Genomic DNA, 18,848 nt, shown 5'->3' with positions numbered 1-18,848 from the left:
TCACGCTAATCTCTAGTTAGACCTGTCCTACTCCGATCCTCATTCTGTCCTAACGGGTTTCCAAATCACATCTCCGCATCTGACCCACTTGGCTGGGCACTGACTCGTTTGGCTGTCAGCGCGCAGTAAATCATCGTCCGCCCTTTACAGCGCTTCGAAGCTGCTTAAAATTCAAGCCTAGGACGAGACTGCGTTTTCCCGCAGGCGCATGTTTGCCCTCACATCGCCTGCCCGCGTAAAACGCTCGTGGCGACGCAAAGCTCGTGTGTCCTGAATCGTCAATTTCGTGCTTTTGTCGCCCGCTCGCTGCCTCCCAGCAGTTTCGAGCATTACAGCCGTAAAGACCGCATCTGCAGTATACCAGTCTGTACGCCGTATTCCAGTCTTTCATGTGCGCATCGCTATTATTTTTTTCTTTTTGTCAAGCGAGCGACGCCGACGTTTAAAATTTTCGAAGAAACGCTGGTATAAAAACAGTTGTTGTTCATCACCTGAATTATAGCTCGAAACCAGCGCCACCTACAATGCCAATTAGAAAGAAGCACAAGAGCCTGCACCGGCGTTCCTGAGATGTGTGTTCCTTAATCAAGGCGAACAGGCCAGTATCCTAGTGTTGCGTACCAGAAGCTTGGAAGAGTGCTAACATTATTGATAAGAATCGAGACGCGAATGACTTGAAAAATTACAGACCGATCAGCTTATTGTCTGTTGCCTACAAGGTATTTACTAACGTAATCGCTAACAGAGTCAGGGCAAGCTTAGACTTCAGTCAACCAAATGATCAGGCAGGCTTTCGTAAAGGATATTCCACAATAGATCATATTCACGCTATCAGTCAGTTGACACAGAAATGCGCAGAACATAGCCAACCCCCACATATAGCCTTTGTTGATTACGAGAAAGAATTTGACTCAGTGCGAATCTCGGCAGTCATGCAGGCATTGCGGAATCAGGGTGTAGAAGAGCCTTATGTCTAAATACCGGTAGACGTCTATAGCAACTGCACAGCTACCATACTCCTCCATAAAGTCAGCAATAAAATTGCAATAAGAAAGGGCGTCAGACAGGAAGACACCATCTCTCCAATGCTATTGACCGCCTGTTTACAGGAGGTATTCTGAGGCCTGAATTCGGAACAGTTGGGGATAAGAGTCAACGGAGAATACCTAAATAATCTGCGATTTGCTGATGACGTCGCCTTGCTGAGTCACTCAGGAGATGTACAGCGGAAAACCGAAGTAATGTTCAACACTCTAGCAAGGGAACAGCAGTTCTCAATTGGTAGCGAGGTGCTGGAAGTGGTAAAGTACTTAGGGCAGGTAGTGACCGCTGATACGAATCATGAGAGGGCAATAACAAAAAGAATAAGAATGGGGTGAAGCGAATTTGGCAGGTTCTCTCATATCATGAATGGCAATTTATCATTATCCCTCAAGAGAAAAGTATACAGCACTTGTATCTTACCGGTACTCACCTATGGGGCAGAAACGTGGAGGCTAACGAAAAGGGTTCAGCTTTAGTTTAGGACAACGCAGCGAGCTATGGAAAGAAAAATGATAGGTGTAGCGTTAAGAGATTGGAAGCTGGCAGAGTACGTGAGGGAACAAACGCGGGTTAATGACATCCTAGTCGAAATCAAGAGGAAGAAATGGGCTTGGGTAGGGCATGTAATGCGAAGGCAAGATAACCGCTCGTCCTTAAGGGTAACAGAGTGGATTCAAAGAGAAAGCAAGCGTAGCAAAGGGTGGCAGAAAGTTAGGTGGGCGGATGAGATTAAGAAGTTTGCGGGGATATGGTGGCCGCAGATGGCAAAGGACAGGTTTAATCGGAGAGACATGGGATGAGGCCTTTGCCCCGCAGTGGGCGCAGTCAGGCTGATGATTTTTCAAACGAGCGACGCAGACATCTCATATTTTCGAAGAAACGGCGGCGTAAAAAAGCTGTTAACTTACTACTAAGATTTTAACCTAAATTATAGCTCAAAGCCATCGCCACCTACAAAACCGATTAGAAAGTACAGGAGCCGGCACCAGCGTTCCCATAGATAAGCGTTCTTTCCTCAAGGCGAACCGAGCAGTAGGACCTTCCGAACCCTTTAAATAGCTTATCGTGAACAAACGCTTTCCATCTTTCTTGTTCGGACCACAGTTTACATATGAATTCCACTACTTGGCTCTGTTGCACTGGACTATATAGTGAAGAGCAGCGTGTCTCGGAAGCAGCAAACACTTTCTAGTTTAAAATTCGATTCAGAATCTGATTTGCGTGCTGCACCTTTCTTTTGCTGCGCGACCTTTATTGCAAAACACAGTTTCAACTTATTACGCTTTCATTTATTTTTTTTCTTGCTTCTTGCCGTCGATGTTGCTCGCGGTGTGTTTTGCCAAGACCTAAAAAGGTGTCTGTGCAGGTAGAATTCATAACGAGTGCCGTCGCCTTGGTGTCTGCGATAAGGCGTCGGATCACGAAACCGCTGGCGAAAGGCCGTATTTCTCGTCGCTCGCCTGCCATCCGCATGTACACAACAACAAGGGTGGAGGCGAGGCGGTGAGGGGGGGGGGGGGAGGTGAGGGAGGGGGGGTGATATGTTTTTGCACACGCGATAACAGAATGAAAGAGAAATAAAATCTCAATAACTCTTCCATCTGATTTGTTTCCGGTGGTAGTCGACGAGGCAGGGTCGCTGAATTCTCGACGTGGAGTGCTTCTATATATAAGCATTGTTGGCTGTTTTATTGGCATTGACCGATTTCACACTCGATATCCTTTTTTTTAGGTACCGCGCGTATGTGTCGGGCACGGTCAGATGTCCGACCAGGAATTTCGACTGGACGGTGGATGGACAAACTCAATGACGGGACTTTGTTCCAAGCCAGGACCAGTGAAGCGTTTAGGGGATACTCTTGGAGGGAGGACGGTCCGATGTGAGCAGTGTTTTTCTTGAAATGACATTCGTTCAAAACAGAAGTACAAGGTGGTGATGCCAGTGCGCATGAAAATTTTCTCGCTTAGAGCGATCCCCCCACCACCATACCCGCTTTCTCATGTCCGACCTCGTCATGTTGGTTTGATGGGTAGTTTGGTGATTTCAAAAGTATGCGTATTTTAATAGTAAAAGCTACAATATCCTTCGGTGCGCAAACTCCTGAATCTGTTGATGTATCGATTCAACTTTGAATATCCTTTTTTTTGTCATTTCGGGGAAAAAAAAAGATCTGGTCAACAATGCTCTAACAAAGGACGGATTAGAGTAGCCGAGATAGACTAACACTGATCCTCAGGTCAGCACACATCTAGCCGCCAAGGTCAGAACTAAAGGCATTGATTACAAACAGCAATGAGAACAGGGATTTAGTCATCGCATTTATAGCTCATTAAATACTACGGTCGGCCTTGTGCAAAAAGTACAACTGATTATTTGTGATAATTGCAGTGCTTACAGCTACATAACCTAGTCTTATTAGCTAAGACTAGTTTAAACTAGTTACATAGTCTTTTTGGATTGTGGCTATAAATATTTTCCTTTAACGTTTTGTTCTTCAAATTATACTTTTATATTGTCTGTAGCTTCTACAGCGAGAGCTGTTACTGGCACGCAATCTCCACTGGTCGTGTAACTGAAGGCCGTTGCTGTTGTAGTAAAAATACGCAAGCCAAGCAAACCAAGAGAGAGAAGAGAAAGAAGGAGAGGGGAAAGATGAAAGAAAAGGACAAGTGAATAATACGGAAGGCCATCTAAGAGAAGGAAAATAAGAGAAAGAAGAGAAGATGGAAGCCCAACTAAGAGAGAGATGAAGAGGACAGATGACAAGCCAAACCAATAGAAAAGAATAGAGAGATGAAGGAAGATAAGGAGAAGGGGAGAAAAATGGAGGGATAGCACGGCTCTCGACGAAACCAATAGAAAAGAATAGAGAGATGGAGGAAGATAAGGAGAAGGGGAGAAAAATGGAGGGACAGCACGGCTCTCGATGAACGTTTTCAGTAAACCGCAGCCTACAGTTCAGCCTTGGCCAGTTCTTTTTTTAAATATCTTATGGCCCTTGTTCATAGCCGTCAAAATTGCTAAAGCCTGCTTCTTTCAGCTAAGCAACAGTTCCAACCGAACTTCAGCCCTTCGTCGTAGCAGCTAATTGTTTCCTCAAACTTCGTTTGCATGCCGCAAATGCTTAACTGCGGTTTCGTTTTCGCTCAGAGCTGAGCTCCAGAGGGTGGATCGCAAATGACAACGTCTCGAGCAACGTAAGGCTAATGTATACGCCGTCTAAGGCAAACAGGTGTCGATGTAATGTTTTGCGTAAATTTGCATATCGCATGCCGCATCGCGTGGCGAAAAAAAGCGCGGTTCATTTTCGGGATGAGCCGAGTTGAAAATATTGCAAAAATACCTTCGCTAGTGGCACACCAACCATCGCTCTCTGAGGCAAGCACAGACGATGCCGAAGATTGGGCGAGATTTTGGTTTGCGCCGTTTCGAGTATGTGCCGCTGCAATCTACCACTATTCCAGTCGCTGACATCCGGTGTGCAGATGCAAGACGCTGGCGTGAGTTGTTTAGTGCCGTGTTAAGTGCTCGGCTCGACCTAAGAGCGGACGTACTGGATACGGCGAGTGCATATTTTCTTCTCTGTAATAATGCATGAGAGATTAGCATATATGCATCACAACATGACGCTCCCCTAGGACGCTAAATAATTTGTAATTATTTATTATCTCATACTGTTCCGGTTTCATCAAATGAACGATGACTGTGACGTCAGAGTTTGCCTTAGGCCTCGTGAGGCTTGAAAAAAACTGCAATATAATCGCTGATATAGCATTGATTGTCATTCCAGCTTTTTGAACAAGCCGGATTAAACGTTGTAGTGAATTAAGACGGTGCATCAGCGATTATATTGCAGCTTTTCATGGATCACTTGACTTAAAGCCACCTTTGAGGTCACGGCTATCGTTCGTTTGTTGAAACTAAAAACCAAACTGAATCATAGGCGGAAAAAGTTTTTGGCGGTCGTAGGGAACATCGCGGGGTGATTAACGTGTACTAATATCTAACGCATCTTTATAAAAAAAACGAGAGCAAGAATTGGCGTGTCAACACTTATTTAAACGAAAAAAATTGGAACGAAAGAGAAACCAGAGAAAGAAGGAATAAGGGTGAAGGAAAGAAAGTGAAAGAAAAGCTCAATAAAGCAAAAGCAAGAACGAGGAAGGATAACAGTAAATTGAAATAAAAATTAATAAAAAAGGACCAAGAAAAAAACAGGGAGGAGACGACGAAGCGACGAAACTAAAGGAAGAATGCAAAGAAAAAGAATGAACGAAGAAAGAGAAAACAGAACGGGAAAAGAAGGAAAGAGAAAAAAGAAAACCGAGAGCGCGAAACTTTCGCTCTATCGCCGTAGTGGTGAACCATGCAGTGGGGCGCGCCATTTTCCTGCCACCAGGCGCGAGGACGAAACAGCAGCCACAAAACTAGAGGAAAAAACAAAAACAAAGATCGTTTCTTTTCCTCCTTGCGTGGAATGCGCGAATGCACCCGTCTGTGCTTTCGGCTCATTTGTTTCGGTGCCGGTCGTGACTGCCATTACAAGCGCCTTCGCATTCAGCCTTGCCCGGCCACACCAAAGCACAGGCAAGTCTCGCATCTCAGGAAGCTGTCGATGGAACCGAGTTTCACAACTATACCGCCGCCTCGCGGCGCATACTTTAGGCACTTTCCCGCGCGCGCGCGCCCGCCCGCAGTATCGCGCGCCCTATAACAAACTGGGGCTGCGTTATCTCACGTTCGTCCCTGTTACGTTGTTGATTTCCTGTTTGTAGCCGATCGCTCCCGGCGCACGACCGCAACGGCCCATCGCTGCTACAGTGTTTCTGAACCTAAGTGCACGACACAACAAAACCGGGCCGGTGCACCCCGCCAAGTTCACCTATACGGGCGCGCGCGATACATCGCCCGCATTAATGCAAAGCAATAACGATCACGACAACACGCTATATCGCCGACTGCAATCGCTCTTCGGGCCTGCGCAAAGTGCCGATCTCTGGTCGATGCCCTAGATCATATTCGCGTGAGGCTCGCAAAGCAATATACGAAACTAAAGGGGGCTCTAGAGCAAGAAGTGTCTTTGAGGAAGGGGATAGAGTTTATCTCCACTGTCGGATGAAACCCTTCCCTCTGACAACTAGGCGGCTAATCAGATCTGCATGTACTATAGTAGGATACAACTTAAAAAAAAAACAGCAGTTGTTAACACTGGGCCACGGTCCGCGGCGTACTGCGTCCCTCCGCTAGCCAGTGACAAAAGTAAACGAAATCGACTTTTTAATCTTTGACTTTATTAAACGAGCCAGGAATCAAACCTCTAGAGCTTATAACTTTTTTCTCGTGATGAGCATCTTGTTCAGGCGATAGGAGAAGTTTTAACAACTGACTACTTTTTTGTCGTGGAGGAATTCCATGCGGCGGTCCTGAATGTGGGCGGAGCTTCACTGCAGACTTAAGTTGTATCCGACTATAGCGGCCCTTGACTATACCGTGTACAGACCGCTTTCATTACGGAGCGGCCATTAGGGAGTTTTACAGTGCCCCAAGCATTAGGTTCTCCCACGAAGTTTTGAGCGTCGAAATGCGCAGAACGTAAGGTACTCTTTGCGTCTTGGGTAAACGTTAGCGAAACAGCGTACACCCAATCTCCACGGTGCGCCCTAACACTGCTTTACGTTCAGGCAACATGGCAGCGCCCATCGAAGCGGGACCTCTCGCTTCACCACCGATTGGTCCTTGCCGCCACTCTGTGTCTCACGTTCCCGGCAAACGAAAGGCGCACGAGGTCTTCGCTTTGTCTGGAGATGCCCCCGCCACAAAATGTTAGCGATAAAACGCGCCAGACTTTCAGATTGCTTCTGTATTTACAGATCTCCTTTTCTTTATTCATAGTCAATAGCCAAACGTTTGCAACGCATGCTTGACGGCTGACTACAAGGGAACCAAGCATGGTCAACCCTGAAGGATCTGTGTGCGGCAATATGTCATTTCAAAGTTCCAGTGTGTCCGAATAGGAAACTACGCCATATGTAGCGACATCTTCAGTGAACTACCCACGCTGGCAGAAGATCCTGAGAGCTACTCAAACATTCGACCCCGCCTCAGCAAAGCAATCTATACGGTAGAGGTTTCATGCGCAAAGGTGCAGGGTAGGTGAGAACTAAAACCTGTAAGAGTTGCAAGCCAGTCACAGATCTGGACAGCGTAAAATTACTCTCCACCTGTTAGAGATTACAGCTTCTAGCGTGCACAAATATTTGTGGCCCCAAGCTCGTCATGTGTGCAAGTCCATTTTGATTAATGTCGCGCAGGATTTTTTAAACGCTTCGTCAGACGCCTTGCAGGCTATCAATGAGATTTTTGTTTTACGTTTTCCCGACATTGGAAAGCGCCCCCCCCCCCGCCCCCCTCCCCAGTTCTTTAACGAAGACGATCGCAGCCAATAATGCCTGTCATGGTAAGCATTATTAGTTAACAAGGCCGCAGTACAATTAAGCTTATTTGCTACCACTGCAACGCTAGCAGGCCAGATTGCTCGGGCATCTTATACACATCGAGACAGCACTTCGCCATCTTGCAACTTGTCCACGGCTTCCGTGTCCTTAAGAGTCCGCGCAATCACTTCTGTCTGCGCTGTCTTGCCTCGGCCACATCATTCTGCCCTCGGGCGGTTATCAAACCACTTTCCCGTCCTCCAGGAATGTCTTCTAAAGCTGAGCGGACGGTCAAGAATTGCTTTCGATTATCCTTCGCCGACCACCCCTTCACGCCAGATCCGAATCTCAACTCGATTCAACATGAATTAACCCCCCCCCCCCCCTCCCCTGTGAGCTCGGATACAGTCAACGTTGGAGGCACGAAGGAGCCACGCCGCAAGGCCCGTGGTGGATATTCGACGCGGCTTAGAGAGATTCTTGGCACAGATATGTGATGGAGAGATATGCAGCGTCGCGAGTGTGCCCCCCCCCCCCCCCCCCCCCCCCAGCGCCGGTCTTGAGCCGCTGCCAAGAACGCGCTCGCTTCTTTAGTGACGCTGCAGGTGCCGAACCCATTCATCACACGCGGCCTGCATGGCATGCATGGACGGTGGAGTCGTGACGCGAGGGAGGACTTCGCCCGCGACCGACGCGCCGACGGTCTGGGAGCTCGCGGGCGAGAAGAAATGACCCCCTACCCTCTCTCGTGACACTGCTGACGTCACAAAGAACGCCATCCGTCGCAGCGTGGCCAACGTAGCCGACCTCGCCGCCTGTGTGTATATCAACAATAGCTGACGAAGCCTCCCAATTCCGACCTCTCTTTTCGGACAGAAAGACGTCGCGTTCAGTACGAAAAGACAAGGAGGAACAATGCTAAGAATTTTTGCTTGCTTTTGACTCTTCTCCCCTTGTGCCGTGTTTTTTTTTATTTTTGCGAACACTTTTCCAAGCACCCTCGTGCAGATGTCTCTGCAAAACATTCCTTCTATCCTCCCGTTGAACGGCCAACCTAGCGTACAACATGGGCGAAATGTTTGTACAGTCTTTGTCAAAAGTATGCAGCCCATGGGGTCCGCTTCTGAGCCCTGCAGCGCGGCTCCTCTTGCATACCCAGGGACCCTAGTCTCGCGAAGGCGGGAGGAACTCAAGTCCTCAACCCTTTCAGGCTTTGGTCTGTCAAATGTGCTTAAGAGCCCCGCTACACAGTTTGGAAGCAATCTTCTTGGGCTGTATATTTTTGACAAAGACCGTACTTCCAAAACCAGGCAAAATGCAATGCAGGATGGTTGTGTCGCCTCTATAAAAAGCTCATCCCAAAGCCACCGTGACTGCCATGAGGTAATCCCGGTTGGAGGCCCTCCCGCCTTTCATTCTTTGTAGAGCTTCGCTTCACGGGCAAGACGCTTTCCCGGTCGCTTGAAGTGTTATTGAAAAAAAAAAGGCATCACCTAGCTCACTGACGGTCGTTCTCTACCCGCTCACGTACCCAGGAGACAAAAAAAATGTCGGTGGTTAGGCACTTGCCACGGCGCATGCGCAGAGCTGTTTTGCGGCTCGGTATCGCCAGCGCGCCGCGCCGCCGGCAGCTGCTCCGCACCACGTGACCAGCCACGGCACCGCGCCGCCGGCAGCTGCTCCGCACCATGTGACCAACCACGTGACCACGTTGAAGGCTCGAAATGCTACCGTAATGTAGCTATCTCTACAAAAACATGCTATCTCGAGGCTGTATTAACCAGGTGCTGGAGGTGGAAGTGATGACGGTGCACTGTTTCAGAGCGATCATGCTAGACGTCATGAGCAGCCTTTCGCAAGGAAGAACCTGCTGTCGATATCCACCTAGGACAGAATGAACCGGCTATAAATAGAAGTGTTTTCTTCACCTCGTGGCCTCGAACGCGGTATTTTCGACACGTTTGAAAAACGCACGACCCGTTTTTAATTAACAAAAGAAAACATCCTCAAGTACCTATCATTTCGCATAGCCACCACGCGTAAGCTATTGTACGTATTCATGCCAGCGGTAGCTAGACACATTGTGTTATCTATCTCCGTTAAAGAGCGTGGTGACGTCCGCGCGAGATTAGCGGGGAATGGCGCACGAGGAAGTCGCCTTGGTGAGGCGGCAGGCGGAAAGATGGATCGAAGGCTACGAGGAACGCGTCTCGCCTTTTGACTGTTGAAAGCGCTCCCGATGGCTTACGTCAACGCGCCATCCCCGCTTTGTTTTGGTTCCTAAAGCTGCGGGTGCACGTGCTCGTAGATCGTGCTCTGACGCACACTCGAAGAGCAAACAGCAATCTCAAAGCGCCCGCTGCGTTCGCCTTCCTCTTTTCGTGGCTAGTCCCAATGGGCACCAACAATCCTTCCGACGTCCCGAGGACGTTTGGAACGTCCCGTGGACGTCCAGTGCAGTTTCAGTGCCCATCGGAATGTACCATCTTCAGTCATCTCGTTCCCCGGTCTCCTGGAACCACCGGGAGTAAAAGAAGCCGCTTATAGACATGCTTGAGCTCTTCTATACCGGGCGTCTCCCTCCGATGACTACGCAGGGTACTATGAATTAGTAGCTTCAACACAGTATGTCGACTACCTCGCGCCACACAGAACAGCCATGCAAGCGTACTCAATGACGCATAAATCCCTTAATAATTCGGAAGAAAATACCCTTAGTAGATTACAAACGCATATCGAGCCCTAGCTAGGTTACTCCAGTGGCATCCCACACTATACGCTCCGCAGTGCCCGCACTGTGGAGAGGCAGCTAATCTATACCACGGTGTGGGCCTGCCAATTTAATCCCACAGTTGACCCCAATTCCAATACCTTTGGGGGAGCAGTGGGAGGCAATTGTACTCAGCGGTGACCCTGACCACCAGCTTTGGCTGGGGTCAAGGCTGGTGGGGCCCTCCCTACCAGCTTTGGCTGGTGGGGAGGGCCAACGCCGCAGCGATAACCAGTGGACTGCCGGACTATATTCGGCCCACCCACGTGCTCTAAGAAGATTCGGCACCAGTCAAGATGTTTTCAATCTATACGATCGTCAGTGCTCTCGCTTTAGACGAAATTCTCGCTTCAAATCATTCGTGCTTCGTCGACCCGTAGAGTTCATTATAACGAGAGGTTCACGATTATTTGCCCTCTGACAGCCTGTTCATCCACCCCACTTTTGCTATATTTCTGACTTATTCCGCTTTTTTTTTTCACCGCCACTCAGTGGCTTTGGCGTTTGGCTTGTGATGCCAAGGTCACGGGATCGAATCCGAGCCAGGGCGGCAGCATTTCGGTGGAGGCGCAATTAAAAAACGCCCGTTTACACTGTGCAACGACGCCACCGCACTTTAAAGAACCCCGGGTGATTGAAATTAATTCAGAGCCCTCCACTACGGCGTCACTGATAGCCCCTGTTTCGCTACGGGACGTTAAACAAGGTTAAGAGGAGCACTGGTCACTGGCCAAGGTCAATACAGATGGAAAGACGTTTCCGGAGCACTACGGTTCCCTTGTTCACTATTGTTAGCACTGGTCACTGGCCAAGGTCAATAAAGACGGAACGACGTTTCCGGAGCACTACGGCTCTCTTTTTCACTATTGTTGGCACTGGTCACTGGCCAATGTCAATAAAGATGGAACGACGTTTTTGAGCACTACGGCCCCCTTGTTCACTATTGTTAGCACTGGTCACTGGCCAAGGTCAATCACTATTGTTAGCACTGGTCACTGGCCAAGGTCAATAAAGATGGAACGACGTTTCGGGAGCACTACGGCTCCCTTGTTCACTATAGTCACTGGCCAAGGTCAATAAAGATGGAAAGACGTTTTGGGAGCACTACGGAGCACTACGTAGTGCTCCCAAAACGTCTTTCCATCTTTATTGACCTTGGCCAGTGACTATAGTGAACAAGGGAGCCGTAGTGCTCCCGAAACGTCGTTCCATATTTATTGACCTTGGCCAGTGACCAGTGCTAAGTGCTCCGTAGTGCTCCCAAAACGTCTTTCCATCTTTATTGACCTTGGCCAGTGACTATAGTGAACAAGGGAGCCGTAGTGCTCCCGAAACGTCGTTCCATCTTTATTGACGTTGGCCAGTGACCAGTGCTAACAATAGTGAACAAGGGAGCCGTTGTGCTCCGGAAACGTCGTTCCATCTTTATTGACCTTGGCCAGTGACCAGTGCTAACAATAGTGAACAAGGGAGCCGTTGTGCTCCGGAAACGTCGTTCCATCTTTATTGACCTTGGCCAGTGACCAGCACTCCTCATCATCATGATTCCTGACCAGACGGTATGCCGCCAAACCCTTGACAACATAAACCAGGTTAAACCTCGCGCACCACCAGACCTGCATTTCATTCCCAGAGTCATGAATGACGTCACGAACGTTAGCGGTACGACCTGATTGGGTTGCAACGCATAAACCTACTCCGGAGGCTAATGCCCGTAGGCGTTTCACGAATGAAACAAAAACAAAGAAGCATATCAGAGGAAGGACAACGTAGAGGAACACACTGCAGCATAGACAGTGACCGATAGTCCGCGTCAGGTTTCACGCGTACCGCGTATTATTACGCACGCGTCATCAATCCTGCCAGCATGAGTTCATACTGACAACATAATCGAAACTATGCAAGGCCGTCTCCCGTTCAATAATTGGCGTAATCGACGCGAGCGTTTTGTGAGCTGTGTCAAGTCGCGATTGAGACGTTTCATAAAAACGGGCGTCAGAGCCCCCGCGGGCCCCATAACAGCCGTTAAGACATCGGCAAAATTATGTAGGCGTTTGCTCTTCTAATTGCCCATATGTACGCTATACGCTGGCTCATGAGCAAATTGCTGACTATAAGTGTGGGGCGCTGTTGTTTTAAGGAAAAAAAAACACGTCAAGCTTTCGTGTGAGAGAACGAATTACTAGCAAAAGTTGTATTACTGTCACCAGGCCGCAAATACACCCATTCACATACGCTTGATGAACAGGTCAGAAGTCCTATTTGCCAAAGTCACAACGCCTTCCCATATCACTTTCAAAGTGAAAGGCAGATACCGTTATGTATTCAGTGCCTCACTACAAAGACTTCGGACTTAGCATCTCTCCTAAGAATATTTATTAAAAATTTGCTGTTTTTTTTTTTTACTCCCAGACATATCAGAACAGCCTGAGACACTATATCGCAACATTCCATGTACAGGGTGTTTCACCTAAGACTTTACACAATTTTTAAACATAGGTTTATTGAGTTAGAAGAGCGCTTTTTTCGGCATAACATTGTCAGTGGTGTAGTACATCAGTAGTACATTGTCAGTGGTGTAGTACATCGAACGAGCATGTTTTTTTCTTCAGTTACTTGAGCAAATATGTCAACTTCTTTTGAGTTTTTTTTTTCTGTGATATGAACTGTCTAATTTATAGCTGTCTTTCGCACAGCCGCTTTTAGAAATGTTATCCTCTGCTGTGATACGTGTTATGCCCACCTGCTAAGGTCTCAACCAGAGACTGGCAGTATTGCAAATAAAATAAATAAAATAAAATATAGTTAAAACGTGCTAACTAACAGGCTTGTTAGCTAATATTGATTAGTGAGGTTTGAACTATTTTCATTAGGTTCCTTAATTATTGAGAGGCGTGTAGCCCACCGTATAATGTAAATATCCATGCTAATTTTTAGAATTTCGGTGACGCGGTTACCCTCGGTGCTGTGGCCCAACAAATTTCGACTATTTCGACGAGTTATGTGCACTGGAGATGTTGCTTTGATGATAATGATGTAGGCAAAATGTGCTTCTCTCCGAAAAACATTCCTCGCAAAGCTGTACAGTTGTATAAGGGAGATCATCTGGCACACAAACCTCCCGGAAAAGGTACCGCATAACGCTGTACAAGTGTATGATGAGGAAGGTCCTCCTCATACAGACCTCACGGAAATATATTCCCTCATACTGCTGCCGAAAACAGCGCAAGGTCAATATTAAAGGACACAACTATCCTATGTATAACCCAAAACTCAGCAGATTTGCAAAGACTGTTGAGAAGGCGTCGGCTCGCCAGGGCGTTAAATCCGCGCGGCAGCGCGCATTTCAGAACGATTTTCCATGTTCCGGAGCACCCTTCAGTGCTGCATCGTCATATGTAGGGCAAAACACGAGTTATTCTTACGGAAAAGACCCGCCGCGGTGGCTCAGTGGTCAGGGCGCTCGACTACTGATCCGGAGTTCCCGAGTTCGAACCAGACCGCGGCGGCTGCGTTTTTATGGAGGAAAAACGGTAAGGCGCCCGTGTGCTGTGCGATGTCAGTGCACGTTAAAGATCCCCAGGTGGTCGAAATTATGCCGGAGCCCTCCACTACGGCACCTCTTCTTCCTTTCTTCTTTCATTCCCTCCTTTATCCCTTCCCTTACGGTGCGGTTCAGGTGTCCAACGATATATGAGACAGATACTGCGCCATTTCCTTTCCCGCCCAAAAAACCAATTATTATTATTATTACTTACGGACAAGCTAATTATTCCCTTAGCGACCCCATTCTTACTACAGGCCTCTGTACATACAGTCGTGCGCTTTTCGAATGTGCTCCTATAGGGTGCGCACATCAGCCATACGGACTCAGTACGTCCGGCAACACATGAGTGCGTACTCTGTGTATTCAGTATAAGGACGTTAGTATAAAGTCCCTGTGACGTCGGTTTGTAATCCGCGCGGATTACAAGCCGAAGGGACCACGTGAATTCGACCAAAGCCCAGAAGAAACTCTTTTGGTATACCCACTGGATTATAACGCGATGCGCGCGGTTGTGGCGGGACGAGGCAGACGGTAGTAGTAAGAGAAAGAGCAGGCGCTGTGCTTGTTGTGCCTGCTCCCGGCCGCCGCCGCCGCCTGGCGACGTTTCTTTTTCCCTGAGCGTTATTCGGAATCACCAAGGCTTCTTCTTGCTTATTCGCCGTTGCCGCAATGAGCGTATAGCTATCGCATTTGCGCATACGCGATAAGGCGTCCTGCGTTCGGATTCGCTCCGAGGAAACCGAGGCCTTGGACGTGTTTTCGTGGCGGTAGTCTGGAGGATACCGAGGACACTTTTGCCGCCCCTGTTACCGACGAGGGCTGAGACGCTCTATGTCGACAATGGAGAGATTTAGCATAGCGGAGTCGGACTATAGTCGGGTACAACTCAAGAAAGAAGCGGCTTTTCTTCCGTCAGAGGACCCATTTCCAGCCAATGGCGTCGGCCTATCGTCATGAACCTGCTAGCATGATAATGCAGGAAGGTTTGGTTTATGGTTTATGGGGGTTTAACGTCCCAAAGCGACTCAGGCTATGAGAGACGCCGTAGTGAAGGGCTCCGGAAATTTCGACCACCTGGGGTTCTTTAACGTGCACTGACATCGCACAGTACACGAGCCTCTAGAATTTCGCCTCCATCGAAATGCGACCGCCGCGGCCGGGATCGAACCCGCGTCTTTCGGGCCGGCAGCCGAGCGCCGTAACCACTCAGCCACCGCGGCGGCTCAATGCAGGAAGCGTACTATACCTGACCATGGAGGTAGGGGACTGTGCCATTTCATCTGCCCCCCCCCCCCCACCCCCCCCCTCCGCATTGTTGCGCTAGCAGGCTCATGAGAGTCGGCCGACGCCATTGGCTGGAAGAGGGTTCTCTGACTGGGGAAAAGCTGCTTCGTTATTGAGTTGTATCCGGCGGTTTATCGGATGCCTCCTGCGCGCGTGCAGTCGGCGTCCGGTAAACCGGTATACGGCTACGCAACGCTAAATATCTGTAATTACGGTCGAGATAAACACACATTTATGTACGGGCGCACGGAATAAACGTACGCAGCAGCTCTAACCGGTTGCAAGCGCTATGCTCAATGAAAAAAAAAAAGCTAGCAATATACCTCTAGCTCGTTTGTTTGTGTGAGAGTGTCTGTCTGTTTCTCGAACGCTTTCAGGCTGCAGTCGGATGCCGCCGGACCTACAGCCACGCGCACAAGAATAAAACCAAATCAATGGGGAACCAGATTTATCATGCTTCGGTATTTATAGGTTCCTCGAACTGCGTTGCCGTAAAGGTCGAATGAAAGTGGACAAAATATCAGTAACACGGGCAAATAAGCTAGTTGGTACATCTTCGAAAACTTTCGAAGTCGCTGCGACAGGATACACAAAGAGAAAGACACCAAGGACAAGCGCTTCTAACAACTGAAGTTTACTGGAAAAACGCAAGGATTTCTTTAAAAAGCTCACACAAGGCAGCCAGCAGCGCGTGCGCCTACCCCCAAAATAAAAAAAAAAACCGAATCACTGTGTTGAACCAAAATACCGAATTTCACAATCATGGATTACAACAGGTGGTGTGCTGACGCACATGTCAGAGTTTTTGTGAATACGATATGCCTCAGATAATTCCCTTGTTGGCTGATTGGAATGCCTATGCAGAATGTTTGTTCTATTGAACAGAAGTACACATGCATTTTTGTCCAACGGGCTAGAATTGTTAAGTTCGTAGTCGCTGTAATGCAGGGTCAAATTAGAGGTAGGAGCCCCCTTTAAAGACGAATTATGTTGGCGTAGCCGTGTGTTTACACATTGACTACTTTGGCATATATAACTCTTTCCGCATGTGAAGGGTACATCATATACCACTCCCTCGGCACAAGGTGCAAACAGCAACTCATGTTTTATATTGCACTGTTTTTTACTTTCTTCTGACTTTTGTTTTTCTAATCTGGCTCTTCTATCAACCATAGAACAGATTTTTCTAAGTTTTTGGGGAGCTGAAAACAGCACCCTTAACCCATATCTACTGCCCGCCTGGTGGGATAATCTGTGAACATACGGAATTACTGCACACTTTCTTTTCTCGTTACTGGGAGGTTCTGGTGGATCGAGTTTTCCGAATGACTTAAGCTTTTTCAGGAGTTTATTGCAGGCTAGTGTAATCACGTCGTTAGGGAAACCTGCTGACTTTAGCCTCTGGACCTGCTGCCTGAAACTGTTATCAATAGCGTGAACACGCGACTTAGCAATTGCCGATCTTTAGCACGACACAGCTATGCCGCACTTCACCAGCTTGGAACGCCCTGAGTGGAAACTATGCAAAGGCTTCTCCGAACTCTGTCGCAGTGCTTTCGAAAGTTTACAAAATATCAGTTGTCGGCACGTTGTTTTTTTTTTTTATTCCCGCAAGTAAAGAGCGCGAAGTGAGGGACTAAGAAATGCCAGACGAACACAGCACCGTTCGTCCGGATTTCAATACTGTGTTCGTGTGCATCCATTTTTCGCATACATGCCACCCACAGTTGCCTAAAACCAAACAGTCGTCCAGTGATACACGATCCATAGATAACGCTGTCAACACCACATACCATATACGCATGTCTGGTTTGCGACTCTATGTTGTAAACTTTTCTGACTTGGCTTTTTTTTGTGTGGCACAGTAAAGTAAGACTTAATGCGTCGAGTAAATCATAAATTCATTGGATGATCTATTTACATTCACCGATATGAGGAAAATTAAAGTAACAATGCACACAAAAATAAACCTACAGTTGCCATTATTAGTAGTGGTTACCAGTGCACATGAAATTATCGTAAGTGCATAAAAGCAATGTAGAAAGGCGTATCATAAGCCGCGGCACCATTACGTGTCGAACCTCGTGGCTGCGAAAGGCGCTGTATCATTCAAAAGCGAAAAACCTTCGCTAATGATCGGTCAGAGCAGCGCGAGACCAGTGACTGAGAATCTTTTATCTCCGTTACTGCAACTAATTTCGCTGCACTGGTTATCACCGAACCAGGACTGTCAATGCTGACCCGCAGAAACCGAAATAGAAGCTAAAGATTCGGAATCACCGGTCGTCCTTCTGCAAAGACTTAGACGAGCCACCGAAGCCTTCGCTTACAGCTCCAGCCCCGAAGACAGCGCGAACTGATACGGTGAGCCGATAGTAAACAAATTATTTACCAGACAGCCGCATGTAGACGCAGTAACATCAAGGCTGGATCCGCGTGTGGTCTCTGTTTAACCGCCAAGGAGGAGGGCGCGGGCTTTTTGCTCTCTCAGTAACGAACGATCCGAGGCCGTTACTTACGGCGGGTCGGCCGCATACTATGCACGGAGCTGTTATGAGTGTGCGCCTGTCTGTACTGGTAGACAAGGCCGCGATCACATCGATCAGTAAGCAGAGTGAGAGGGAGTCCTTGGCAGACTGCGGCTAGTGTCGCAGATCGGCATCGCCCCCCCCCCTCCCCGCCCCCCTTCCATTCCCCTTCCCTCCCCAGAGTGATGGTTGAACGACTTGAGACACGCGTGGTATGGTAGGCGAAGTTCAACGTTCCGAAGCGGCACATACGGGATATGGGAGTAAGCCGTATAGTGGAGGGCTCCGGATAAATTTGGACCACCCGGGGTTCTTTAACGCGCGCCGACATCGCACAGCACACGGGCGTTTTTTTAAATTTCGCCCGCCTGGAAACACCGCCGCTGCGGGCAAGATTCCCGCGACCTTGGGAATCGGAAATCGAACGGCAAACACGCTCAGCCACCTCGACGGTCACGTCCATGCGAATGTGCGGGTTGTCCGTTGGCCGTATGAATGCAGCGAGTATGTATACATATATTCGAGCGCACTGGCCGTATGAATGCAGCGAGTGAATATATATATATATATATATATATATATATATATATATATATATATATATATATATATATATATATATATATATATATATATATATATATATATTCGAGCGCACTGTGCAAGGTGGTTGTTTGGAGTACGCTGCTTTGGTTGCTGGATGCTTTGGATGATGGACTGCTTTGGTTGCTGGATGCGATGACTCATCAAGGCTTGTTTTTCTTTAGCAAGCTGTAAGGGACGCTCTTGATGGATGATGTGTATGCATCATCATCAGCGATTTTCATGCACGCCACGACCCGATGGGGAGTGAGCACTGCAAGCATTGATCGACGCTGCTGTGTACGGCAGTAATTTTCGCACTAAAAAAAAAATATTTAAAAAAGAAAACTTCACGAGAGCGCCAACCAGCATAGCTGTGTGGAACGTTCGGTTTTCGCCTCTTATTTTCTGTCTGGTTTTTAGTGCGACAAAGCTTCATTCATCACGCGCTGCTGTGAAAATATAACTTCGCCTACGCCGCCTCCTCGGCGTCCACCTTTGACACGAAGGGGGAAAAATCGCTGAATTATTCAGGGAGCGATGAGCGGTCAAGATCGCCCAGACTGCCCTTGGTCGCTGATGAGTTCAGCAGAAAGGCCGCAGATAAAAAAGTTGTGCGTGCTGAGGAAAGCGATAAAAGGAGATAGTTCTCGCGAAT

This window comes from Amblyomma americanum, chromosome 11 (assembly GCF_052857255.1).
Source record: "Amblyomma americanum isolate KBUSLIRL-KWMA chromosome 11, ASM5285725v1, whole genome shotgun sequence".
NCBI classification, from domain to species: domain Eukaryota; kingdom Metazoa; phylum Arthropoda; class Arachnida; order Ixodida; family Ixodidae; genus Amblyomma; species Amblyomma americanum.
This window is presented reverse-complemented; position numbering follows the sequence as displayed.